Consider the following 27240-nt stretch of genomic DNA (forward strand, 5'->3'; position numbering starts at 1 on the left):
GAGTAGTGTGCCCCTGGCCCCTGGGCAGGTCTCTTCTGCCTTGTCCTGTTCTGCTCTATGCGACAGGGCATGGACCCCTGCAAACTACCCTTCTTAGGTTCCACTGCCAACTGGTTCAGCCAAGTGGGAGGCTGGGAGATAGGAGATGGGAAAGCTCATTTCTTCTCAGCTTCAGGTAGCAACATCAGTAGTAGCTCTGCAGCCTCCTCAGTTCTAATCCCCACTGCACCCCTGACAACCCTTCCTCAGTGTTCCCAGATCTGGCCAGGAAGCCTGGATTCCCAGGCTCCAGTTACCTGCCTGCTCCCTCTGTTCCTCCAGCTTAGGGATGGTACCACCTCACTATATGGCTTCTCCAACTTGCCTCAACATCTCCTACCTGGGCTTACAGTTCTACCAACACCTCTGCAATCAGTTCCCTCGTTGAGGTACCCAGTGGGGGCTCTGTTTTCCTGAACAGACCCTGATCCATATACTTTCCCAGCTACTCATTGTGAGCTAGGGCTCTCACAGCTCTTAGACTCCAAAGTCTCCAAATGATGGTCCACATCCATTGTGGCAAGGTTTTTCATCCTCACAACAACACTCTGAAGTCGATGCTCTTATTGTCTCCCATTTGCAAGAGAAGAAGCTGAGGCCCAGAAAATAAAGCGGCTTTCTCACAGACACACACGCAAATTAGGGAAGGAAGAGTTGGACTACGGGAGTCTGAGTCCAAGGCTAGGTCCCCAACCACTCTGCAGTTCCCAGGTTGGGCAGGAGGAAGTGGGGAGATAGGAGAGAGTCTCAGGATGGGGGAGAGGAAAGCACAGAGGAAGAACACAGGGTGACCTTGGACCAGTCTTTGACCTTCAGTAGGTCTTCCTTGGTGGCTCAGAGGGTAAAGAGCCTGCCTGCCATGCAGTAGACGTGGGTTTGATCCCTGGGTTGGTAAGATCCCAGAAGAAGGGCATGTAAGCCCCTCCAGTATTCTTGCCTGAAGAATGCCCATGGACAGAGGAACCTGGCAGGCTACAGCCCAAGGGGTCCAAAAGAGTTGGACACGGCTGAGCAATTAAGTACACATTGCAATTCCGGAACTATAGCCTGAGATGGTAGACCTGAGTGCCCAGAGCCCTTCTCCGTCACCTCCCAGCGGTAGCCTCATCAGGAGAGAAGAGAGCGCTCTGCCAAGAAATCCGAGCGCTCTGTACCCTGCCTTCTTCAGCGCCTCCCTCAGTTTCTCCATCCTCAACTGAGAAAAGCGCATGAATCCCTTTGGAAAATCCACCCCTCCTTCCAGCTCCTTGGCATTTGCAGATCGCAGGGAATTGAGGTTGCTCTGACTCTAATTAGCAGGTGCTAAGCAGTTTCCACATTTCTTAGTAAATATGTCAAAACACAAAATCCATTCATTCCTTCATTCCCCCCACCCCCACCCCACTCCTTCCGTGAGACACACTTTTCTCTCTTAGCTGCTCAGCTGAGACGTGTTTTTCTTCACAAGAGCGAAAGTGGCATTGGCGTTGGGAACCTGGCAGTTTTACAATCCCTTTCAAACCCTCCGCTGCCCTCCTGGCCATTCATCCATCCGCTCATTTGTTCATTCATTTGCCCGCCGTGGGGGCAGGCACTGACCTGGGGCTTTGGGTTTTACTGGGGTCTCTCAAGTATAAAGCAGGCATCAAGAGGCGTCCCATGGAGACCCTCCAGGGGACCCCATTACCACTTAGGACTCTGCCGGGGCGACAGGGGACCAGGGATCCTCGGGGGAGTCGTGCACTTAATTTCCACCATCTCTCTAGGCCTCCTGCCGGGGTGATTCGAAAACATCTCCTTAAATCAAGCAGCAGCCGGCTGGCCGCCCGCTGGGCTCCGCCCCCAGCCCGGCCCCCTCTCCCTCCGAGCCGCCGGGATGCTAAAGCCTATTTCAGCCGAGCTGCCTGCCTCCTTCCCACACCTCACCGGCTGCCCTAGCCCCAGACAAAGGAAACAGGAAGTCGAGAGGGTGGGGCTGGCTCTTCAGACCGATCGCCGCTCGCTGGAGCATTCCCACAAAGCCTGCTGCGTGCTTGGGTTTACAGCCTGGGCTCTGGGAGCCCAGCGTAGTGTTCATGGCTAAAACGAGGGGCCTCTGGGTGGGCTCGGGGCGGATGAGGGAGACCTTCCAGTCGGCACTGTTTTAAAAGCTAGGGTGACACATGAATATAAACCCCAAATGATTTTTGCCCGGCTGGCAGTCAGTTTCAAGCCAGGAACTGACGCACATTGTCCTTACAGCCTTTAACCTGCCAGTGTGTGTGTTGGGGGGCGGGGGGGGGGGGGGGCGTTGGAGAAAGCAGAGCTAAATCTCCGTGTGAACTAATGAATCCCACCCGAATCGATTAAAGCCTAATCCTCTCCACACCTTCCATCGGTCGCAGTAAGTAGCCTGTCTAGCTACTGCCTGCAACAGACTTAGCCATTCCTGCGGGAAGCCGTCTGTCCATCATTTTGTCATTCCAGCACGGTCTCAGTACCTCCCAGGCTCCTAGGACCCCGTGACCGAAAAAAAAAAAAAACAAACAAAAGGAAGGAAGGAAATAATTCTTGGCTTTGAGGAGGAGCTTCTGGCTGAGAGAGAGAGAGAGACAAGCCAAATAATCTCTACCAGAAATGGAAGTGAGGGTGTTCATGAAACAGTATTTGAATATCAGGGCTGGTAAGGTCTTGGACGGCTTCCCAGGTGGCACTAATGGTAAAGAACCCACCTGCCAATGCAGGAGACATGCAGGAGACTCTGGTTTGATCCCTGGGTTGGGAAGATCTCCTGGAGGAGGGCATGGCAACCCACTCCGGTATTCTTGCCTGGAGAATCCCCATGGACAGAAGAGCCTGGTGAGTATAGTCCATAGGGTTGCGAAGAGTTGGACATGACTGAAGTGACTTAATATACACGCAGGGTCTTGGAAGCTCCACTAGCCCAGTCTACTCAATGACGTGAACACTGGGGCCCAGAGAGGTGAGGCATACAGACCAAGGGCACCCAGTGCAGGACTCCCTTGCGAGCTTCCTGGCTTCTCAGATTGGACATCCACACATTCTTGCCCAGGCTGTGGATAGCTCCACAGATGCCGGTTGGCTCTCTCTTCCTCACCCTCATTCTCCTCTGAGTCATTGAACTCAAAGTTGTGTCTGCTTTCAGATCCCCAAGTTTTTGCCCTCCCGGAGTACCAGGCCCCAAAGTGCAGGGAGCCCAGGACAGCAGTTGCTAGACCCATTTAAAGGAGGCAGGCAGGCAGTGAGAAGTGCCAGCAGAATCATTTTCATTAATTTATACCGTTTCACAGCTCCTCCAATCTGCCTGCTCCCTGCTGGTCCTTCTCTGGCCTGACTGAGATTGCTGTTCTGTTTGTTTCTATTGTCTGAGAAATAAAATGGTTTTGATTACACCCACGGTCTCCCATGCATGACTATATTTGGCTGCCCACAAGGCAGAAGGCACCATCTGTATTCCTCTGCAACTGACTTCTGGAGAAAGTCTGCTTGCTGCTGAGGGGCTTGGACTGGGGTCACCACCAGACCCAACCCTAACCCACCCCCAGCAGCTAGTATGGATGGAAGGGGATTGAGGGAGAGCTGAGTAAATAAATGGGCAAGATCCAGAGTGGACCAGTTTCCTTCCCATTAGCATCAAAGGAAAAGGAGGATGAGGCAAAGGGGTGGTGATGGTGGTTTAGTCGCTAAGTCGTGTCTGACTCTTGCAACCCCATGGACTGTAGCCTGTCAGACTCCTATGTCCATGGGATTTTCCAGGCAAGAATAGCAGAGTGGGTTGCCATTTCCTTCTCCAAGGGATCTTCTGGACCCAGGAATCGAACCCCGATCTCCTGCATTGCAGGCAGATTCTTTACCGACAGAGCTATGAGAGAGGCAAAGCTAGTATCTTTGAGAGCATAAGGGGAGTTAGTCAGTTAGTCAACAAAGAGTACCCATCATGTGCCAGGATCTGTTCTCAGTGCTAGGGACTCAGAGGTGAACACAGAGGGGCAACTCCTGCACATCTGGGCTGAGATGTTGTTTGAAATGTTAAGCAACAGGACCTGCACAGACATCAACCCCTTGGTTGCCTGGTAGCCCAAGGGGTCCCAGAGGCCCCCTGCTGTGCTGGCATTAACCCTTTAGTTGCTGGATCCTGGTGAGGCCTGGGAAGGGGAGCCCATGGGATCAACTGGGACGGCCGGGCTGTTAGAGCCCCACACAGCTGCTGCTCACCAAGCAGCATGGAAGAATTAGGTTATGACAGCAATGTTGAATTTCAGTCATGCGCAAGGAGCATGAGATCAGGGGCCTGAGGAAGGCCTATAGCAAACCGCCTACAGTTAGGGGTGACCTCTGCTTAGCAACAGCCCATAGTTGTCTCAAGGGTGGAAGGGGCCCTATGATTCTGTATCTTCAAGTTTTTCAAGAGTCAGTTCTAGAAAGTGTGTGTGTGTGTCTGTGTGTGGAGGGCAGGGAGTGGTGGGGGGTGGTGGGGGGGCTCTTTCTGTTAAAAATAGCTATATGCGCAGTCCAGTTCAAAGAAAATATGTCTTTGCCTACACATACCCCCCAAAGCCCCTACTTTGAGCCCTTTGGCCTTAGGATACCAGGAACTGTGCTGCACTTCACAGATTAAACCACAATTAATTCTCACATGCACCCATAAGGTTCCTACTGTTCCCTTGAATTGACAGATGAGAAGAACCGAGTTTGTTTTCTCCGGGTGGCAGAAGTCCACAACGTCACGGGTACAAGAAAGGGCGGTTATTTGAACCTAGGATTTCCTGTCTCCAAAAGAAGGAAGGACTCCTTCCAGTGCACAAGTGTCCGGTGCTCCGGTCGGCATTGTTCTTGTGATAGATGGGCAGATCTGCGAAGGGACCAGCGTGGGAGCTGGGGGTGGCTGTGACCCAGCAAGGATAGCTACAGGAGTGGTAGGGAAGTACGGGGTGGGTGAGTATAATCTATATGGAGAAGTGGGAATAGGGTAGGCATGTTAGAAAGATTCTTGGGTTTATTCCAGCCAGAGGCATGAGCACATCTGGGTTGTGGCTGGGGAGTCAGGGACCCTGCAAGAGAGTCAGGGGTGGGCTGCAGTTTTATTTTCCACAAACTTGCTGACAGATCCTCATGCCACCCTCCTCTCTGCACTGGGTTCCAGCCGTGCTCCCTGTCCTTGAAGATGCCTGCTGTGATTGGGCTTGAACCCAGTCTGCTTCCACAGGTCTGGGGCCACCAGCTGGTGGAGGAGGGGGATCTTGTGTTCTCCTTCTACAAGACTGTACTATGATGACAAGGCCGGAGGGAAGTGGTGTAGCACTGAGGTCTAGGACGGGTGAGGCAAAAGGCACTGCCCAAAAAAGAGCATGGAGACAGGAATGTGCATGTCTGTGGGAGGAAGGGCAAGTTGGCCACTGTCCAGAAGGACAGGAATCACTGGACAGAGAAGGCTTAGATGGAAGCCTTCTGGCCATGTTGAAGGACTCTTAGGAGACTAAGACCAAGATATTGAGACATTTTATCCAGTAGGCACTAGGGAGCCATAGAGGGTTTGGCAGCAGAATGTTGGATGATTTAGGAGGCTAGAAAGTAGCATCTGAGTTCCTAACTTGTGCCAGCCCCTTGACATATCCTTTACCCAGGTTTATATATTTTCCTTATGTATCTTTCAATGAATCCTAGGAACAGCCTAGTGAGGAAAGTATTAGATACTTCCACTTTTCAGGGAAGAGTAGCTTGTAAATGACAGCTCAGGATTGTCATGGACTGGAGGGCTTTGGGATACTGGAGGTCGGGAGAGCAGTTAGAAGGCTGTTGTCATATCTGGGGGATGAACAGCAATATCTGTAACTGCCAGTGAAGCCAGGAGAAATGGGGGTGAGGGAGGCAGGAATGGATGCTCAACTCCGCAGAGTAGGACCTAGGGACAGTCAGTGTGGATGGAGCCAGAGGTAGAAGTCACAGCATTTTACCCCGAAGAAACCATCAGCCATGGAGGGAATTTGGGAGAAGGGCTCAGTTCTCAGAAGACAGTCTCACTGTGGTTTTAGAAATGTTGCAGAGGTATGGGAAATGTCATTTTTAATTCCCAGTTTGGCAGCACAGAAGACGGACTAGAATAGAGGTTTCTCAACAATACTTACCCTTCCTACTTGTAATGCATGCAAATGTTTTCCTATCCTATTCTGGTCTATCTCGTGGTAGGACGGCAGGGCGGGGGGTGGGGGGGGTGGAGGGGGGGTTGTCGGGGGACGGGGGTGGATGGAGAAAGGAAATGCTGCTTGCAACTCAATCATGCAACTGACTTCAGGACCCACAAATGAGGTGGTGGTTTAGTCACTAAGTCATGTCTGACTCTTGCGACCCCACGGACTGTAGCCTGCCAGGCTCCTCTGTCCATGGGATTTTCCAGGCAAGAATACTGGAGTGGGTTACCATTTCCTTCTCCAGGGGATCTTCCGGACCCAGGAATCGAACCCGGGTCTCCTGCATTGAAGGCGGATTCTTTACCGACTGAGCTATGAGGGAAGCCACAAATGAGGAGTGGCCTGGAACCCGGACAGGACTTCACCATCAGCAGGGGGATGGAGGCTGGAGAGCGAGTCCTCATTTTCGTTGCAACTGATGTTAGCAAAGACAAGAGGCAGGACGATATGGACATGGAGTGGGGAATTCTGAGTGCCTAATGTGCAGAGGTGGAGAAGGCAATGGCAACCCACTTCAGTACTCTTGCCTGGAAAATCCCATGGACGGAGGAACCTGGTAGGCTACAGTCCATGGGGTCGCTAAGAGTCGGACACGACTTCACTTTCACTTTTCACTTTAATGCATTAGAGAAGGAAATGGCAACCCACTCCAGTATTCTTGCCTGGAAAATCCCAGGGACAGAGGAGCCTAGCGGGCTGCCACCTCTGGGGTTACACAGAGTTGGACACGACTGAAGCGACTTAGCAGCAGCAGCAGCGGCAATGTGCAGAGGAATCTAGGGAGGAGGGCTTCTTTTTTTTAAATAAGTAATTATTTTAACTATTTAGTTTGTATTGGGGTATAGAGGATTAACAATGTTGTGACAGTTTCAGGCGAACAGTGAAGGGACTCAGCCATACATACAATGTATCTTCTCTCCACTAAAACCCCCTACCAGAGGAAGGATGGCTTCTGTAAGGCCACACGGTTTTGGAATTAGATCATCAAGGACCTTCCAAGGAATATTTTCAGTCAGTGGTGGAGGTGGAAACCAGGTTGCACAACTGGAGCGGGCATGAGGAGATGAAAGAGAGAACTGAAGGGGTACTTCAGGACATAGCAAAGATCTGAACACGCCTGTGTCCGGAGGAGAGGGAGCCAGGGAAGAGCACGTGATGGATGGGGAGGGTCTGACAGTGATGTATGTGGGTGCAGGGAGAGGGTGGTAGCTGCGGATGAAGTCCTAGGGGTGGTGGAGGATGCTGGGGCAAAGAGCACTGGTGTGGTCACTCTAGGAGGGAGGCAGGAGGAGGGAGGAGGGACTAGGTAAAGACGGACATTTGCAGAAGTGAAGAGGGAGCGATGACCAGCAGGAGGGGAGAGATGATGGCCTTTGAATGGCTGACCCCAATTTTCTCAGTAAAATAGGAGGCAAAGTCATCTGCTGGAAGGAGGCTGGCAGCTTGATGAGAATGGGGAATGTTGGAAACAGCTGCGGGAAAGCATCCGTAAGCAAGGCAATGAAAGAAATCCTGAGTAGTTGGAGGACCGGTTCAGATGACTCTTCTGTGAAACCGGTGATTTGCTGGTTTCAGAACCTCTGTTCTCTCCTATCAGATACGTTCAGAGCAGGGCCACTGGGCTCCATCCACCCCAAGGGCAAGAGAAACATTGTTGATTCACTGCTAAAAGGCCTAAGAACACAAACCATTGTGCTGGATTTTTTGAAAGCGATTTTGCCTCTGGGCTTTCCAAAATAAGCACCTTCTTTTAGATTTCTGATTCCACTCGCAATACATCTCTTGACAGCACAGCCTAGCCCATCTGGACCTATCAATCAGCCCTTATCATCAGAGGGAACTTTTCTCTCCTTCCCCTCCCTGGAATTTACAACCCTGTTTTTTAACATTGGAAATGCTTGGGGAGAGTTAAAAATACCAAAGCCTGGTGCCACCCCTAATGACCGACCTGGCTGGACATATGAAGAATCCCCCCAACCAGATAATCCTAATATGCCTGCTAAGGATAAGAACTCCTGAGCTCCTTGATACTCAAGGTGTGGTCTGTTGACCAAAAGTATCTGCATTGACCTGGGTTCTGTTGGGATGCAGATTCTCAGGCTCCACTCCAAATGCCAAAATCAGATTCTACAGTTGAGCAAAAACACCAGGTAATTCACATGCACATTAAAATCTGAGAGGCTCCATACCGGAGATCTAACTTCTTAGGCCCTCCCTCCTGCCCTGTGTAAGATCAAACAGGAGGGTCTCAGTGATCATGGCTCCTTGACTGTAAGCAGTCTGGTGAACCGCTGATGGATGCTTGCCCCTAGAGTAGGAAACCAGCCACCAGTAGCCAATCAATCAACAAGTGCCTCCCAACGTACAGCAGGTAGACACTGAGTACCAGAGGTGTTGTCCTGGGGTATATTAGTCTACAGCGTGGTTAGCGGAACATTCTTGAAGGGTGATCCACTGTCCAGGTTGGTCTGGGATTGTCCCAGTTTTAGCACTGTAAGTCCCACATCTTGGGAATTTTGTCAATCCCCAGGGAAATTGGAACTATTGTCCACCCTATGTTGAGGGGCACTGAGTAACATTTAGAATTGATTTTACCCCACATACCCTACAAACATGGGTTTTTCCAGGTGGTGCAGTGGTAAAGAATCTGCCTGCCAGTGCAGGAGACGGGGGTTCAATCTCTGGGTTGGAAAGATCCCCTGGAGGAGGGCATGGCAACCCACTCCAGTATTCTTGCCTGGGAATTCCCATGGATAGAGGGAGCCTGGTGGGCTACAGTACATGGGGTCACAAAAGAGTCAAACATGATTTAGGGACTAAACAACAACACCTACATCTTCCGCGGCATCTGTGCGTCCAGCAGTAACACACACACATAACTTACTTTCTTTTGGGCCTCGATTTCCTTATCTCATAGAAAAGGACGTTCCCTTTCTCAAAGCATACTGTTCTATATGCAAGAAAACCTGTAAATATTTTCTAGCATGAGGGTAAGTAATAATAGTGCTGATGAATGATCAAAGTTGAATGATCAACTTTGGAATGATCATTTGCAAAGGGATCAAAAGACAAACACAGTATGTTGATGCTGTGTCTGCCAGACCTCCACAAGGATGAGCAAGCACAGAGGGTCTGAGAAGACTATGGGGCCTGGACCACTTTGATGACATTTTATTTCATCTCTCTGGCTAGACAATGGCCTATAGGTGAGGGACCTGAAATAAAAATATGCCTGAGTCTGAAATGAGATGCTGTTTCCCACCCACGTTAGAGGGACCTGGTGTGTTTAGAGTCCCTGGGCCTCTGGACTCTCCTTTGTCAACCTGCTGCAGCTCCAGCTCTGGCAACCTGAGGTGGTTGTTACCAAGGTGATCACCCACATCAGAGGGACCCCTGTGTCCCCACTCCTCAGATGGGCTCTGTAAGGCAGCCTCCTGGTGGAAGCAGAACTGGGTTAGGCCAGGACGTGCACAGGTGCAGCCCCAAGTCAAGAGAGGCTCATTGCTGCTACAGCTGATCCCCTAGAGAGGTAGATATGACTCTGCTGAACAGAGTACAGAGAATGGAAGATGACAGAATTCATGTGTATTGAAACAAACAGGGGTTTTGGAAAAGCTCCTCCTTCTGCCTGGAATGCCCTTCTATTCTGTTATCTTGAACAATTTCAAGCCCCCTGCACCGCCGCCCCCTCCCCTGCTCCCCATAGCTGTCTCCTCTTGTGAGAAGTCCTCCTTGATCCTGTGCTCTCAGAGCACCTGGCACAATTCTTAATCCTCTCCACCCTGGATTATAATGGCCCCACCTGCAGTTATAAGACTGCAGAGCTCCTAGGAGATAGGAGCTGTGGTCCAGGTGACTAGGATAGCCAGGATGCTCAGTGTAGCTCTGGCACAAAGCAGTTGATAAATAAATAAGTGCTGAATGAATGAACTAGATGTTTTACACCACTCTTGCGGGAGGAAGATAAAACAAGTTGATATCACAGTCTCAACAAAATTCTCATACTGACTTCTGCAAGGTATCCTGTGGTCTGTGAAGCTAGAAACACACTCCTTTGCCTTCTGTAACCTCAGAGTCTAACTTTAAACAGCAACCCTTCAATGTGTAGGGAACTTGGGGTGATATCCAAATGCACTATGAAGCAGACATATTTTACAAAGGCTATATATTATATTTTATAAAGATTGTCAGTGACAAGAGTTGAAATATAAATTATAGGGTTACCTCCAAATTCACTAGAAAATTCAATTAATCATAAATGTCTCCCATTCCTCCACCTTTTCCCTCCCTAATCTCTTTAATTCTCCAAACATCACGATAAATTAACACTTTACTACAACATGTTTCCCTGGAGAAGGAAATGGCATCCCATTCCAGTATTCTTGCCTGGAGAATCCCATGGATGGAGGAGCCTGGTAGGCTACAGTCCACGGGGTCACAAAGAGTCGGACATGACTGAGCGACTTCACTTCACTTCACTTCACAACATGTTTATGTCTTAGGAAGTGAATGAATGAATATTCCTGTGACTGGCAAGGGGCTGGGGAAATGTTTTACTCCTGTGAGAGGCAGATGTAGGCTCTAGTTGCTAAGGCAGCCTTAGCATGTTGCCTTCCATCTACCACTCTAGATCCTGGTTTCTTACCCCAAGAAATTAGGAAAATAAAGTTTCCTCTTTCCTCCTTACCAAAGGAATATGAACCCACATCTGTGCATGCATTGGAGGATAATGTAGCTCCTGGATCCACAACTGAAGCTTCTAGATAAAACCTCAATTCAGGGACTTCCCTGGTGGTCCAGGGGTTAAGACTCTGCCCTTCCACTGCAAGGGGTGTGGGTTTGATCCCTGGTTGGGAAACTAAGATCCCACGTACTGTGTGTCATGGCCAAAAAATCAAAATTAATAAAGTAAGAATAGTAAGATATTTTTTAAAAGAAATACTTACAGAAAAAAACCCTTAAGTCAATCAACCAAGAAAGTTTTTGCAGAGTGATTATTACCAGGTAAGTGCCCCCCAAGAACAACCAGACCAGCAGGCTCCACTTACAGAAAGACCAGCAAGATCAAGCCCCACAAGGCTGGCATTAGGAGTAGAAGCTTCTAGAGAGGAGTTAATGCACCCCTCCCCCATTTGCATGAAGCCCATACTTTAATCCACCCAGTTCTCTAAGGAGAACGATTCTGGGTCTTTGAGCAGAGCAGGGTGATTTGGAAAGCAGTAAGAGGGAGAGAGGATTAGGCTGTGTGGGAAATAGTCCTGACGAGGAGAGTGAGGGTAGATCTTGTATAGCTGGCATTGCACACACTCCCATCTGGAGAATTCCCCCCACCCCAGCATGGTCACTCAAGGATAAGCTTCTCTAGAGAGTCTTCTCTAGCTTTCCCGGACATTGCTAACCACCTCTCCCGTGTGGTCCTTCAGCACAATGGATGTGACTCTGGTCCAAGGTGCTCATTGTTCTGATTATGTCATGTTATGGTTGCTTCTCAGCGTGCCAGGCTCTTCCCTACACCATCTTATCTCCACATCCTCAGGGCGTAGCACTGGGTGTGTTCACTCAATGTCTGTTGATTGAGTGGTCACACCGATCCTTTCGCTGCCACCAAGCCAGGTGGACCAGAAAAAAAAGGGACAACAGGACATTTTTATGGTCAAATAATGACCTTTGGGGACAAAAGATCCCTTAAGAGGTCATCAAATTTATTCCCCTCGTTGAGCAAGACTGATGAAGGGCCCGCTGGGATGCATTCTGGTCCTGTCTGTCTTTGGCCCTGATCGTCAGTGTCACCGTGCCACAAAGCTGTTTTGTCTGCTCTCAGCTAGTGCCTCCTCCCCTGTAAAGCCTGTTCAAATAATTGTCTTTTAATAACATTTACCTAACCAGACAAGAAGCCATACCTTTCTATTATGGAAAATTCCAAACATACATAAAAGTAGAGGGGATAGAATAAAGCATGTAACCCATCACCCAAATTTAGCATTTATCAACTTATGACCAGTCTTGTTTCACCTTTAGTCACTAGATTATTCTGAAGCAAATTCCAGCTATCATGTCAAATGTTAGTTAGTAGAAAGGATAAAGATTACCTCTCTCTGTGTGTTTGGGGGAGGAGATAGCGGAAAACTTTTGAAATCAAACTACATACACTTCCAAAAGCCCCGAACTGATTTTTTTTCTTTTTTGGTTTGTTTATTTGCAGACAGACACTTAATGGATGCCAGAAGTAAGAAACAAGGCAGTGACTCTTGTATAAAATGTCAGTACCGAGTTTGCAAGGACCAGACGCCCTGGGCTTTCTCTGGAACAAAGATGATTGAAAGGCAGGAGCAGTCAAATGGACCAACCCCCTTAAGCGCCGTTTTATTTTGTGTTAAATAAATGTAGTTCACATGCAGACACGTGTCCACTCACTCACTCCCACCCACAGACACACACACACCACAGGAGAGGACATCTCTTCACTCCCACTCACACTTGCCCTCAGTCACCTGTGACTGCCTGCTTTGGGCAATTGTTCTCTGAACACATAAAGTGAACCAGAGTCCCAGCATCAGAAAGATTTTCTTTCTAAAGCAGCCCACTGCTCCATGGAGGCTTAAGTCTGTGTGGCTCCAGGATGAATCAGATAAACAGCCCACACTCAATGTGCCAAAGTGCTCCTTTTTGGGTGTCAGGTTAAGAAGTGTTAAAAAAAAAACACACTGCATAATGGCCAATGCTCTTTATGCTGATGATTATGAACTCTGTTTATATGCTCAAGATCCCGGATTGGGAAAACATTCCTGCCCAGTCAACGCTTTTCATTGCTCAGGTGTCACCCTGTCAATTTCAAAGCACTTAGCACACAATCCTCATATCTGGGAAATATGTGAGGAATGTTAGTCATGCTCTGCAGACAGAGGGGTAAAGAGAGACCAGACAGAGAGTCAATGCTTCTCTGGAGCCCCTTCCTTGTACTATAGTAGGTGTTGTCTACTCAAATTCTCACAATATTTCTATGATGTATTTCTTTTATTTGCTCCATAGAAGCAAATTGTTGCAGATAGAAGACACTGAAGGCCAGGGCATTGATTTGCCCATAGTTGCTTTCAGTTTCTGAGTGCTAGAGCCTAGATTCTAACCCAGTGTTTTTAACCACCAAACCCATACTGTTTTTTCTATGCTTTTTTCTATATTCTTTTCCCCCCAATTTTTCCAAGTATGAGAAACTACCCCCTATTTAAATTATTTTTAGTTTCCAACTTTTCATTTTGAAATTATGTAAGACTCATTTGAAAACTTGTAAACACAGCTTCCCATAAACCCTTCACCCAATTTTTCCAAAGGTTAACATCTTACAGAATGATAGTACAATGACCAACATGAGGAACTTAGCATTGATACAATGCCATTAAGTAACCGCTACATCTTATCAGCAACTGTCCCACAAAGGGACAGAAGCAAGTCTGGTCCAGACTTTCTCTGGTCCAGAAGCAAGCCCAAATCACACATTGTGTTTAGTTACTGTATCTCTTTAGACTTCCCCAGTCTAGGGTGATTTCCCCTACATTCTTTATCTTTCATGACCGTGACCCTTTGGTTGGTTTTTTTTTTTTTTTTTTTTTTTTTGAGACTGTCTCTTTAAATACTAAAAGAGGGGCTTCCCTGGTGGTCCAGTGGTTAAGAATTTGACTGCCAATGCAGGAAACATGTTTGATCCCTGGTCAGGTAAGATCCCACATGCCACAAAGCAGCTAAGCCCATGTGCACAGCCACTGAAGCCCAGGTACTGTAGAGCTGGTGCCCCACAACAAGGGAAGGCACCACAATGAGATGCCCTCGCACCACAGTAAAGAGCAGCCCCACTCGCTGCAACTAGAGAAAGTCCATGCAAAGCAACAAAGACCTGCTACTCCTGCTAAGTCGCTTCAGTCGTGTCCGACTCTGTGCGACCCCATAGACGGCAGCCCACCAGGCTCCCCCATCCCTGGGATTCTCCAGGCAAGAACACTGGAGCGGGTTGCCATTTCCTTCTCCAATGCAGGAAAGTGAAAAGTGAAAGTGAAGTCACTCAGTCGTGTCCGACTCTTAGCAACCCCATGGACTGCAGCCTTCCAGGCTCCTCCGTCCATGGGATTTTCCAGGCGAGAGTACTGAAGTGGGGTGCCACTGCCTTCTCCAACAAAGACCTAGCACAGTCAAAAGTAAATTAATCTTTAAAAAAAATTTTTTTAATACTAAAAGAGTTCCACAAACCCTCATAACGACTATACTTGTTCTTTGTGTGTGTGTTAGTCACTCTGCCATGTCTGACTCTGTGACCCCATGGACTGTAACCCACCAGGCTCCTCTGTCCATGGGATTCTCCAGGCAAGAATACTGGAGTGGGTTGCCATTCCCTTCTCGAGGGGATCCTCCCAACTCAGGGATCAAACCGGGGTCTCCTGCATTGCAGGCAGATTCTTTACCACTAGGCCACCCAAGAAGCCCATACTTGTACTTTGAGTATCTGTTAATTGAGAAAATACTTATTAGCAAGAAGCTTAACAAATGTGAAAGATGCTTTTGATTTTGTTCATCCTTGTGGCTTCCATATACATTTGGAAAATTTTATGTGTATCTGTGAAATAATTTTAGTTTACTGACAATGCTTGAGTATGTTTAGTTTTACCTACCCCTGTGATAGTTTGGAAGCTTCTCCTGATGTCAGCATCTCACAGTCATACACACATCAAGGCAGAAATTCTCAAAGAAAGTTTAGAGAAGACCATTGAAAGCCTGGTAGATCAGATAGCATTAACAACTAATGTTCATTGCATCTTTGCAAATTTATTGTGTGTTTGTATTCTACTGTTTGCCAGGAGTTTCGTATGCATTACATCATTTGAGCCTCACATTAGTACCTTTAAGATGGGCACTGTTATTATCATTCCCATTCTACCAAGCAAGAAATTAACATTTCTGTCTGTGCCCAAGGTCACATATCTACGGCAAAGCAATCCTTGGATTGGAACGTAGTTCTCCTTGGCTCTGAAAGCCCCATATTCTTATCCACCATGTCAATTTTCCCATAAAACATCTCTGACTTTTTGCCTCCATTGTTCCAATGTCTGGAAACGTCTTCATTTCCTGTTTTCCAAATTCTTTCTCTGGTTCAGTCTTTAAGGCTCCGTTCTTAGGTCATTGGGCTTCCCAGGTGGTGCAGTGGTAAAGAATCCACCTGCCAATGCAGGAGACACAACTTCGATCCCTAAATTGGGAAGATCCCCTGGAGGAGGAGATGGCAACCCACTCCAGTATTCTCGCCTGGAAAATCTCATGGACAGAGGAACCTGATGGGCTACAGTCTATGTGGTTGCAAAGAGTCAGACATGACTTAGCAACTGAACACACACACACACACTAATGTCATTCTTCTAGGGAGATTTCTTCTATTGGTGAAAGGAAGAACTGGATTTATAACCTCAGATATTGCTCCTCTGCCTGATAAGACATAAAAGAAGACAACAGGACTGGAAGGGGCTTGGATATTCCCTCGTACCACCTCCTCCTTACATAAATGAGAAAACAATAACAATGGCTACTAACATTTATCGCGTGCCTACTGTGGGTCAGCGGTGCTCTAAGTGTTTGGCGTGTGTTAGCTCATCTAAGTCCCATAGCAACCCTAAGCAGGAGGTACGCACAGTGTGGAGAGAGAGACGCCAGAGCTCATGACGTCTGAGCTTCCTCTCTTTCACCCGGGAGAATGACACTCCCCACCCCTGCTATGGGGCAGTAGACAGGGCCACGTCTCTAGATTCAGCCAAATTGTAGGCAAGAGCAATGTGCCGTTCCCAAAGTGAAGTGCTTCATTGTTGGTACTCAGTGAGCTGTGAGGGAGCACGCTGTGCGCCATCTGTTCCCTTACTCCGGGACTCTAGGGCTTCCCCCAGAGGCCCTGATTTGACTTTGCTCAAGAATAGCCTCTGAACATCATTCAGGAATGTGAACTGATGGTTGTATTCATCAGGGAAACTAGCATCTGCTGGGCAATGTCTTTACACAGTCAAGTTCGCGTCTCTCCCTCATGTCAGAGTCGCACAATGGTTAGACTTTTTCCCATCAAGTCCCAGGTGGGACTTGAAGCTCTCAGGTTACTGAGACAGGGATGGAGAGAGATGTAAGAGTCATCAGTTCCTTCCTTCTCGCTTCCTTCTTAATCACATGGTCCTGTGCTCACCTACCCAACTACTGCCCACTCCTCCACGAGGGCCCACAGCCTTGTTTCTTATATGTCAGGGAACCTCGGGTCTGCTAGAAGCATATCTTCTCCCACCATTGGCTTCCTCCTCAAACTCCTGTGAAGTAGTCCCCTACTCGGAATTGTCAAAGCCAATGGTTAGAAATATAGATTCCAGGGCACCACCCTAGGACCATGGCCTGGGACTCTGCATTTTCCCCATACCTGAGGCACTTCTTGGTGGCCGCAAATATTTCAGAACTATTGTAAAGTGTGCAACCCATGTCAATGTTACCCAAACTTCAGTCACTTACACTGTTTGACATAGTCACACTATTATTTTCTTCATAGTTAACATTTTTCTCTAAATGTGTCATCCTTTTACTTCAGTAAACTTGTTTCTAAAGGAGACTTTTTGTCACTACCATAAGCAAAAAAAAGCTATCAGTAACTATTAAAAGAAGACCAGCTGTACTACATTCATACAATAGAATATTGTGTGCCTGTGTTCAATCGTGTCGGATTCTTTGTGACCCTGTGAACGGTAGCCCGCCAGGCTCCTCTATCCATGGGATTTCCCAGGCGTGAATACTGGAGTGGGATGCCATTTCCTACTCCAGGGGATCTTCCCAACTCAAGGATTGAACCCCGGATCTCTTGCATCTCCTGCTTCGGCAGCAAATTCTTTAACGCTGTGCCGCTTGGGAAGCCCAAACAATAGAATATTATTCAGCACTAAAAAGAAATGTGTTGTCAAGCCATGAAAAGACATAGCAGTAAATATGTATCACTAAGTGAAAGACGCCAATGTGAAAAGGCTAATACTGAGTGATTCCAGTGAAATGACATTCTGAAAAAGACCAGACTATATTGCAGGAGTTCAGGGGTGAGAGCAGAGGGATGAATGGGTGGAGCACAGGGAATTTTTCAGGTAGTGAAACTGTTCTATAGATACTATAGTGGTAGATACATGTCATCATGCATTTGTCAAAACCCTCAGAATGTATAACATCAAAACTGAACAGCAGTGCAAATTGTGGACTTTGGATAATAATAATATATCAACATTGGTTCATCAGTTATGAAAAATGCACCACTCTGATACAGGATGTTGATGGTGGGGGAGGCAGGGTGGGAGTAAGTATACGGGAGCTCTCTCAGTTTGTCTTCAAACATTAAATTGCTTTAAAAAGTGAAGTCTGTTAATACAAAACAGTTGTCATTGTTGTTGCTGTTTAGTCACTAAGTCATGTCTGACTCTTTTGTGACCCCCATGGACTACAGCCCAGCAGGCTCCTCTTTCCATGGGATTTCCCAGGCAAGAATACTGGAGTGGGCTGCCATTTCCTTCTCCAGGGGATCTTCCCAACCCAGGGATCAAACTCACATCTTCTGCATCGGCAGAAGGGTTCTTTACCACTGAGCCACCAGAGAAACCTCCCCCAAAAAAGAGTAGACACACACAAATGCAAGAGAAACAATATGAACAGATTCTAGCTCGACATTGCGGTGTGTCCAAAGGCTCTGAGTGTGGTACCTTCTCTCTTTGTTTACAGAGGAGATTTGACAAGTGTTAAGAAGACGTGAAAGACATTATGAGATTTATGAAAATCTTTTCATGTTATGAAAATCTCCAATGAGATTTTCTCCTGACATAATCGTAAGACATGAGGACAAAATATCAAGAGAACAACATTCTCACTTGAGGATCCATGTTATTTACCATCATGTCTGTCTAGAGTATCCATCCCATCCCAGCGTTCAGAAATGCTAGTCTGGGGATGACCCTAAACGGAAAACACCTTGCTGTCACCTGAGCAGGTGTTTCCACTGCCAGTTCCTCGACACGCTCCTCTCTGTGCACAGCCTGTTCCTGGCATCTAGGGATTTCAGAGTCCAGAAAAGTGTCTTCCTGCACAGTTCCTGTCAAACAGAGAGTGTTATTTAACAAAGATTGGTCGGGGACATGGCGATGATTGAGATGAGACACGTATGTTAGAGGACTTCCCTGGTGATTCAGTGGTTAAGAATCTGTCCTCAATGCAGGGGACATGGGTTCAATCCCTGGTCAGGGAACTGAGATCCCACATGCTATGAAGCAACTTTGTGCTGCAACTACTGAGCCTGCATGCTCTAGAACACGTGCGTCACGAATGGAGAAGGCCCTCACAATGCGATAAAGACCCAACGTAGCCAAAACAGAAAAAAAAAAAAAGACAAATATATTAGGACTGAGGGATCCAAGCAGGAGAGGATGGAGATCCAGCTGAATGAGGAAATGCAAGATAGAAAGTCAGATGAACAGAGACATTGGATCTAAATGTGTGTCCCTGATGGTGGGCATAAAAACAGCTGGGGCTTTCTATAGTTAAAGTACAGCTTTAAACAGCGTGTCTGATTTCTTAAGGTCATCGTGAGAGCAGATGGTAGGAAAGACAGCAGTGTGATCTGGGGGCCCCACTCTGGTCTCCGAGCTACCTGGACAGAATCAGGTAAATATTGTTCCCACTTAATGAACAACTGCTGTGTGCCTAGAACTTTAATCATGCCCACTCCTTATGTGTTCAAGCTCAGCACTTTATTCCTGTTTTATAAATGATGAAACCTAGGTCCAGGGAGGTTAAATAAGTCACATAGGATCACTTAGCTGGGAAGGACCCCAACTGTGATTTAAATCCATGTCTTTCTTACTTGGAATCCCATGTTGTTTTCATCTTTGTACAATTGGATGAGAACAGATCTGTTCTTGGTCAAGTGATCTTAAGCCAGGATAATGATCACTATAATTCCTAGAATAAGAATCATTGCTCTTTGTGATTCTAGAATCAGAAAAGGAGGTTGGATGGAGTGGAATGGTTCATCTATTTCCTCCTCATTCAGCATTTTAACTTATATACACATATATGCCCATGCACACATAAGTGAATATGTACACTAGGAAACAAAGATAACACTACTAGTCTGGAATATGCCAGGAAGGAGGGTAAAGGATCAGTATTGAATCCCTACTGTATGCAAGGGTTTCCCAGGCGGTGCTAGTGGTAAAGAACCCACCTGCCAATGCAGTAGATGTAAGAGATGCGGGTTCGATCCCTGGGTGGGGAAGATCCCCCAGAGGAGGGCATGGCAACCCGCTTCAGTATTCTTGCCTGGAGAATCCCACGGACAGAGGAGCCTGGCGGGCTACAGTCCATAGGGTCACAAAGAGTCGGACACGGCTGAAGCAACTGACCACGCGTGCACTGTATGCAAAGCCCCATGTTAGACGTCAGGGTGGTTTCAAGAGGCTTGTTTCGGAGAAACTGATGTTGCTTCTCTTCAACCACATCCAGATACCATGAAGGAAACTAATCTGATCTGTCCTCCTCAGCATCTCTGACCACAGGCCTTGTAGATACCCTCATCGAAGCAATGAACTGGGTACAAGACTGGGTCTTATGTGTCCCCTTCGTGGGTTTGGATCACAGAGCCTATATTTGCAGATCCCCCTTTTTTTCTGACAGTTTGCATCTATGCAGAACTCAAACGATAACTTTTGCAATTTCAACTGTCTTGTCATGCAACAGTCAGTCCTATGTTCACCCCATTTTTACTTTTAACATGCGCAGAGGGAGGTATCAAAGGTGGACTCTACGTAATACACACAGAGTCTAAGTGACTCTATCTTACACATGATACTTCTTGAGAGGGGGATGGTATACAGTTCGGCCCACACAGTATTCACTTGCCAGATCCTTTACATCCGGGCTCACTTCCAACTTGGCTTCCTTCCCAGCAAACAAGAAGCAGCTCGCTCATTCCCACACTCCTTTGAGGATCCCCCTCAAACCAACCCCCCTCCCCCAACTCACAAGCCACAGCTGGGCTTCTCCACATACCAGCTGGAAAAGAGAGTAGACAGAGAGAGAGGGAGATATATTGATTTCCAGGATCTCTCATTTCTTCTTCCAGGCTTTTTTGAAATCCATATTTCAGCTCTATGAATTCTCTGTATGGGGGCCTCAGCTAAAAGCCACACCCAATAAATTAGCCAACCCACCACAAGCAGACGCAGGCTGGCAAGTGAAGAAGGATTACTCCAAAGTGAGCACCATGCAGAGAATCTACCGACAGTTGAGGTGAGAATCACTCCAGCACTGTCAAGACACTGGCTAACTCCCCTCCTCCACTTCATGCTTTATTCATACACAGGCATGTGCGTGTGTGTGCATGTGAAACATAGAGACCTAAATCTGGAAAATGACCAGGGACCCAATGGTGAGGTTTAAGCCTCCTACATCATTTCCCAATAAAGCATTAGAGCTTTGTTGAGAACCCTCACCAAAGGGTCCTTGGACCTTCCAGCTAAAATAGGACCAGGACTGTCAAATGCAGCAACTGGGAAACAACAGTGGGGAAAAAAATCTCCGATGGGAAAATGAAAATAGCTCACACATGATTTGGGGAAAAGGTGGTGACAGGTGTGCTTCCCCTTTCCTGGGATGGTTCTGCATCTTAGGTCCATGATGGTGTCTGCTGCCTGCCATTCAGGAAATGCTCACTCTCCTATTTTATGTGCACGGTGCACATTCAGGATTGCAGCCATCACATCCTCATTAGCACCTTAGGATTTCTACAAACACAGGACAGAGACTGTTCTCTGTGATCTTTGCTGAAGATACATTTTTACAGGCCATGTGCTATATAGACCCTGGAAGTAGATATTCTGGGACTAGATGACCCTTTGAATTAGAAAAGGATGCAGACCCATCTCTTTCTGCTTAGATTAAAATCTCTCTGGATCCCAAGCAATCTCATAATGAATCCCAAGTCTCAAGCTCAAAGGGGATTTTGAGTGTCATTAGTTTCAGTTGTCCACTTGAGCCCACTTTCTAAGGCAGCCTGTGCTATCTTGGAGACAGCTTTGATACAAAGTTCTTTCTAATATCAAAACCCAAGTTGGCTTCCCAGGAAATTCCACCACTGGCCAAGGCACTGCCATTTGTGATTACAGAGGACAACTCTGCCCCTTCTTGTGTGCAGCGCATGGTCAGCCGGTGAATGTATTTTTCTCTCTTTTAGGCTCTTCTCCCCACTTCCCATACCTGTGGGGCTGCCCATTGCATGCGTTCTAAAGGCTCATTCATTTAGCAAATACTCACGGAGCATAAGGCCAGGAACTGGATTGACGAGCAAATCGCAACCAAGTCTGCTTCCAGGGCTCTTACAGTCCCTTTCAGCGCCTTCCTTAGACTCAGGCAAGAGGGCCCCTTGCTATAGAAGGCTCCACTCTGGTCCTCCTTCAGCTGCACGCTTTCCGTAGAATGGGGAGCCTGCAGGGACCCACAGCCCCTTTCTAGAACATGTTCTGATTACCTGACACCCTGGAATTCCTGCCTATTTAACTATGAGCCTGCTCCCCAGACCTTCATGGTTCTCTTTCTTCAAGCTCAAAGGGAGAGAGGCAAGAGGAAGCTCTTTGGAGGTGGTACAGATAGAGCTTGGACAAGCCAGTGTGTATGTCACATGTGTATGTCCAAGGCTTGTCACTGTACAAGATGCAGCCAGCAGTGGAAAGAGAATCTAAGCAGAGTGGCCTGTTGACCAAGGGCCAAGTGTCCCCATTTGCCTAGCACAGAATTCAGAGGAGTCTAACAGTTTTGAATTCAGACCTATTTTCCTTGTTGTTTTGAAGGTATATCCTTCCAGGACAGAAGGATATAATGGACTTTGTTTAACAGTTTGTTAGCTTATTTGTTGTCTTATTACTTCTAAATATTTTGGCCTATGATATGTGAAAGGGTTTTTCCAATAGTCATGTATTGATGTGAGAGTTGGACTATAAAGAAAGCTGAACACTGAAGAATTAATGCTTTCAAACTGTGGTGTTGGAGAAGACTCTTGTGAGTCCCTTGGACAGCAAGGAAATCAAACCAGTCCATCTTAAAGGAAATCTGTCCTGAATATTCATTGGAAGGACTGATGCTGAAGCTGAAACTCCAATTCTTTGGCCATCTGATGCAAAGAACTGACTCACTTGAAAAGACCCTGATGCTGGGAAAGATTGAAGGCAGGAGGAGAAGGGGATGACAGAAGATGAGATGGTTGTATGGCATCACCGACTCAATGGACATGAGTTTGAGTAAGCTCCAAGAGTTGCTGATGGACAGGGAAGCCTGGTGTGCTACAGTCCATGGGGTTGCAAAGAGTCAGACATGACTGAATGACTGAACTGCACTGCACTGATGATATTTGAGACTATATCCATGCTCTTGCCCGGTGGTCCATAAATGTTAGGTATGGGTCTATGCTTTGTGGATATAGATATTATTAATCACACAAAGAAGTATAAAATTGAACCATGATGATAAGAAAAATAATATACTATTTCTTCTCTCCTAAAATGCTCTATTTGATCCCTGTTCCCAGAGTTCTCCTTGCATCTGCGGGTTCCCAGTTTCCAATGAATCCAGCAATGCCCTCTTCTCCTACTTGCTGAGATCCAAAAACATTGACTAAAATATTTCACATTACTCTGGTCCCTTCTGAACTCGGAGCTCCAGAGACATGAACCCCAGGAAGAATAAGGGAGGCTGACCAAGACTTAATCCCTTCCAGACTTATTTCCTGCTTTTCATTAGGTCCAACACAGGTACCCCATCACCCATCACCCCCTCTACTATGGTAGATTCCATCTTTTTACCCACTCCAGGAGCTCCACAGCTGACCTAGGCTGGGAGATGGTTTCACTTCTTTGTTAACATATTCTTGTGTCTCACATCTCTTCTGCTTCCAGCTGTCTAAACTCAGCCTAAGTCTATTTCTTCTCACTTAGTCTGCAGCAGCATCAGAGAAACCTTCTCTGACTAATTGGAGAAAAGGTAGCAAATTCATCCACTTGTCTCTCTGAATAGGCACCCCACACGCTAGCTGCTTTTAAGCATGCATCTCTTCCTTGCCCTGATATTACTGTAATTCACCTGCGACTCACTGTCTGTGTGTTCTTGATCTCTATCAGCCTCTGTGATGTCTGGGTTAGATTGCGAAACTCCCAGAGGGGGCAGGCCCACATCTACCCTGTGTCTCCAGACCCTGCTCCCCAGAGCAGCAGGCAGAGGGGGGCACTTAACATAGGCTTTTGATGATGGAAACAAGAGCAGCAGTGTCTAGAGCATTGTGAGTGAGCAGGAAGCGAGCTACCACACAGATGGACCACAGCACAGCAGTCCTCCTGCCAGCCTGGAAGCTGGAACACACTTTTCCTTTTAAACCAAGTATGTGGGGAAGGAGACAATGTCTTATCTCTGAGATAACAAGAGCAACTAACACTGCGACAGCACCGCTCTAACGGTGTTGACCGATCTGGTGCTCAGAACGTTTTGAATTTTGGGACTATCGTTATCAGGTCAGTTTTACAAATGAGAAACCTGAAGCACAGAGAATCTGTGCAAATTGTTCAGGCCTCAAACTGGGGCCATCTGGCTTCAGAGACCTCCGCTTACCCACCACGGCACACTTCCTGGACATGAACTAGGGCAGCTTCAAGCAGAAATGGAGAGCGAAGGGTTGCCAGCCAGGCTCTTGGCCCATGCTCTCATGGATCCTTGACCGACTGATCCCTGTCCCACCCAAATGACTGGCTGAGGGGAGGAGCTGGCCACTCAGGCAGTTGTCCAGTGTGGAGCCGAGTTGGCTTTCAAAGCATTTGTTCACACCCCACCCCTCTCTCCTCCTATCCTCTCTTCTGTTTCTCCAACATACTAACTGTGTTCATTCTTGGGCCTTTGAACCTGCCGTCTCCTCTACCTGGATAACTCTTCTTCTAGACCTCTGTATGTGTCCCTAGGTCATTTGCATCACTCAGGTATCAGCTCAGATGGTATATTCTTAGGGCAGCTGCTCACAATCTGTCTGTGTAATGTAGCTCCCAAGCCCTCCCCCTCCTCCTTGCCTAACTCATTTTCCTGTTTTGCCTTCATCACAGCACTCAACACCATCTGAAATCACTTTATCACTTCTTTTGTCTGCTACTTTACTTGTCTGTTTCTGCATCTTCACTTGAACATTAGCTTCAGGAGACCAGAGGTCTCATCTGTGTTGTTCTCCCCTGGAAACCCAGGGTCTGAAACAGTATCTGGCATGCTGTAAGTACCCAAAAAACATTTGCTAAATATATGCATGTGTGAATGAATAAATACTAAGTCCTTTAGAGATATATATGAATTTGGAACTTGTTGGATCCTTCAGTTGCCTGCCCCTCACCACATACATTTCAAGCCTTCGGCAGGAAGAGACCAGATTTTCAGCTTTGGCATCCTTTTAGCCCCTGGAGTAGTGGCAAGTGACCGAGGAGCTGTTCAGTTCCTTTGTCTGGTCAGAGGAAAGACCAAGACATTCAGCTACTGAGATTGCAGACTGTCTGCATTAGCCGCAAGTCCACGTGTGAACAATTGCTGGACAGCTCCCTCCCTGAACAGAAAACAAAATACTGAAATCTCAGCTTTTCACTTTCTGCCTGTGTCTGACTTCTCTTTCTTCTCTAGAGTTTTCCCCATCTCCTCCCCTTTGTCTCCCTTCCTCACTGAAATCCTGTGAAGAAAAACAAGCAAAAAGTGGGAAAATGTGTTCACATCTAACACATGCGACTCTTGTTTCTAGTATAACACAATCCTATTAAAATCTCCTGCCTCCTGCCCCCAATAAAGCAAAGCCTCAAAACATAATAATCGTATGCAAAGGGTGCTCGACTTGATCCCGACTTAGTACCCACACTATCTCCCATCCCTTTCACATAATAATAGAGCTCATTTCTTTATTGGTGCTAGCTTTTTTTTTTTCACTCCATGCTTTATTTGTGACACACTATAAAAATAACGAACAAGAAAGGAAAGCTCCTAACCTTCAACCAGACCTTATGTCACTTGAGGATATTTCACAGTATTTCTAAGAATTTTTTTAAAAACAAAATATTGCTTTACCATAAGCAAAATATATGTCATTATATATTAATCCCTTTCAAGTCATTTTCAGGCTCATTATCTTCTGGATCCTCTCAACATACGTATAAGGAAATGTGGGGAATAGAAAAAGGTTCTTTTAAATCACAGAAGTTGGAAAAGGGACCCTGGGGAATAAAGAAATTGAAGGAGTTCACACAGCAGATAAATATCATCCAGAACAGGTTCCAAGCTCTGTTGTTTGCTAGAGACAAGCATATTCTTGCCAGAAGCCACACTCCCAGTGCCCCTGTGACATTCAGACCTGAACCAGGCATATGGGAGAGGAAATAAGTCTCTCTCTCTTTCTTTATTTTTTGAGAAGATGAGGCTTCTAATGGGGACAGATGCTGATTGGGAGCAGCCCAAAGTGAAACACACTTCCTGTTCTCAGCTGTGCCACACCTCCTTGTGTCTGCGCTGGATGCCCAGCCCTGGAAGCGGGGCACTGAGCAGGCGCCTGGACCTTCCTGCTTAACAGGGGTCTTTGGCTCCAGGCTGCAGTCCAGCTGGGACTTTTTGGCAATCCTAGTCACAACAGGGCTTCCCTGGTGGCTCAGATGGTAAAGAATCTGCCTGCAAGGCAAGAAACCTGGGTTCAATCCCCAGGGAAGGGAAGATCCCCTGGAGAAGGGAATGGCAACCCACTCCAGTCACAAAAGGAGGAAGCCTGCCCTCAGCCTCTCAGAGACATTTATTCACACTAAGATCAACATTACTTCCTCTCATAATGCCCGGGCCGTGGCCCCAGTCATCTTCTGTCCTGAAGTGCCCTGCTCATTCCAAGCACACACAAAATGAATGAACATGTCCACAAAGCCTGTCTCTCAAAGACAAAGCCTTCAACAGAAACTAGAAGGTGCAGCAGCATGTCATCCTGCTGCACCATCGCTTGTTGTAGGAGCACCCAGAAGCCTGAGCCCCACTTCCGGGAAGCTAGTGAAGAAGGGGCTGAAGTGTGACCATATAACCCTGCCCAGGGTGCAACTGAATGTTCCTTCTCCAGCATCACTAACTAAGTCAGATTTTTCGGGTGAACCTTTCTTATCTGGGATTCTGTGGGCCAGAATTGTGTTGCCACAATTTATGATTCCAGAAGAATGTGCACATATTCTCCATCACCGCAGACACTAGACTGAAAATGGAGCTAGAAGGGGTGGTGTGAGTATGTTTTTGAAAATCTGAATGAGTGGGGGTAGGGAGAACCCTTGGCCTTGGGAAGACTCTGGTCCATAAGGTACTTGGTATCTCTATCCTGATGGGGAAAGTTTAAGGGACTTTCTAAGTTCATGTGCTTTCAGACCTGCCAAGGGGAATAGTTATGATCAGACTCCCTACTTCCTTCTCCACTTTCCTTAAACTCCCTCTCACCCTACTTATCTAACACTTTCAACCTAGAAAACCTTGAGTCTGACAAGAAGTGTCTTAGCAAACTGTATAATCTTCACAAACTTACAAACCCTCTCCATTTCCTCCTCAGTAACTAAAACACACTGCCGAGGATGTCAATATAATATGGGAAGGAATCATCTCAAAGTGAAGAAACAGATGCAGGCTGTAAGGACAAGATCTCCACACACTATCAGAGAGGGAAGAAGTTTGAATCTGGAACTGAAGAGAGTCTGGGGAAATGTCACTAACAACAAATCAGATACAAGGATATCTTGGCAACAAGCATGAATGTACCACCAAAGTTCCTTCATTTCATCCCTTCCAACTTCCAAATCTTCCCCTCTAAGGACACTTATGGAATTTTGGGATGGAATTGAACATATGGAAGGAAAATGCAAAACAGGCTCCACCAGGTACCAGATACCACTTGGGAAAATTTAACCACATGAAACATCACTGAGGA

General features: G+C 47.0%; 1 protein-coding gene across 1 annotated transcript in view; it reads right to left on the reverse strand.

The window, feature by feature from the left end:
- The window catches only part of MARCHF4 (membrane associated ring-CH-type finger 4), a 117699-nt gene that overhangs the window by 89867 nt on the left and 592 nt on the right, over nucleotides 1-27240 (reverse strand). The window lies entirely within an intron of this gene.

The sequence above is a fragment of the Budorcas taxicolor genome, chromosome 2 (genome assembly GCF_023091745.1).
Source record: "Budorcas taxicolor isolate Tak-1 chromosome 2, Takin1.1, whole genome shotgun sequence".
In the NCBI taxonomy this organism is placed as follows: domain Eukaryota; kingdom Metazoa; phylum Chordata; class Mammalia; order Artiodactyla; family Bovidae; genus Budorcas; species Budorcas taxicolor.